Consider the following 1,720-nt stretch of genomic DNA (forward strand, 5'->3'; position numbering starts at 1 on the left):
GGTAGCTATTTTTTTCAAAGCAAAACTAAAAACTAAACCCACCACCATGGAGTTAGTGCTGACTCATAGCGACCCCCTGTGGATTTCTGAGTCTTTAATTATTAACCAGAGTAGAAAGCCCAGTCTTTCTTCCAAGGAGCTGCTGGTTGCTTCAAATTGCCAGCCATGCGAATCACCGCCCACCAGGTAACCATTACAGGATCAGAAATTCAGAGAAAGGATTTCTGAGGATTCAATAGTTCCGACCCCAGACTGCATGGTAGTGGCAGCATTGACTACTGAAGGTGCTCGGGTGGTGGAGTGGGTTCCATGTGATTATGGTAAATTCAGTTCACACCGACGAAGGACTCAGAGAGGAAGATGAGCCTTTCTGCTGCCAAAAAGAGTTGCAGCCTAGTGAATCCACAAAGGCAGTTAGTTGTCCTTGTCCTACAGGGTTACAGTGAGTTGGAATCAATCTGATGGTAGTGAGTTTGGTTTGGGTTTTGGTGGGAGATGGTGTTATTTGTTGTTAGGCCGCATACAGTCCATTTTCAGACTGCCCCATGGGGTCTTCCAGGCTGAAGATCTCTCTCTGCAGAGCTGCCAGGAGAGTGAGGTGGCTGGGACTACCTCGTTAATTGACTAGACATTCTCTGGTTTGACAGCCTCTGCACTGCCCTGGTGGTACACTAAAACAACCTGCTTTGGTAATAATTTAGAGCCTTGGAAATCCTTGCTATAGGGTTGCTATGAATCATGATGGCAGCACTGGATTTATGTGTTTTCCTTGTTCTTGTACACTTGTTTGCATTGCTGTTTTCAAATCTCTTGAGGTAATTACCCAAATTTTTCTTCTCTACCAAAACATAACACATGAATGAAGCTCTTTTCCGATGGGTCTTAAAAGTTGGTTATAAGTGGGTGACACCGTTCCCATCAACCTGAACAAGAGGGAGCACATGGTGATGGGGGGCAGGGGGGGGCATCGTTGGGTGAAAGGAACTATGTTCCTTCCCAGCTTGGAGCTACATTGGCCAACCCATCTATACACCTCCTGTATCTATCAGGAAAGAACTCCAGATGTAGAAACCACTGTTTTCTAACCTTATGTGGTCAGATTTTCACCCTAGCTTCTACCTCTCAGTCTCACAGTCCCCTCACAATCCCCTGCCTTGATACCATTGTTATTAATTCCTTTCAGTTTATAGCTGCTCAATCCAACCCTGCCACATGATTCATCTTTCTAGAGCTTCTGGGCTCCGGTCAAATCGTCAGTGCCTCTTTCCATGTTTTTCCACACTTGCACAGGTGCAGCTCAACAAAGCTGAGGGAAAACAGGCTCTTCCTCTACTAGCTAACCTCTACCTCCAGGAGGACCTCAGAGCTGCTGCCTGGTAACATTACAGCATGTCTTGGCCCCACCCCCTTTCGGGTCACCCTCCCAGGAGACTAATCTCCATCACCTTTTTTCTACTCCAACATCTCTGCCTCCTATGTTCTCAGCTTTCAGCCTAATTTACTCTTTGTTAGGGATTTTTTGTGCTCCCCCCACCCCTCCAAAAAAATGAGTGTAGTAAATCCAAATCCTTAGATTGTGGTGTAATTGTATTTGGGAAAAGGGTTTACTTTGTTATGTTAATGAACTCTTTCAGTGTGGGGAATGTTTTAATTCAATTACTCTTTAGAAGCAACTTGGAATCTACTGGAGGGCCACTAGATTGAGGTTCCCTCTCTCTCT

Source organism: Echinops telfairi, unplaced genomic scaffold (genome assembly GCF_000313985.2).
Source record: "Echinops telfairi isolate 266 unplaced genomic scaffold, ASM31398v2 ScPeMD7_7400;HRSCAF=8409, whole genome shotgun sequence".
In the NCBI taxonomy this organism is placed as follows: domain Eukaryota; kingdom Metazoa; phylum Chordata; class Mammalia; order Afrosoricida; family Tenrecidae; genus Echinops; species Echinops telfairi.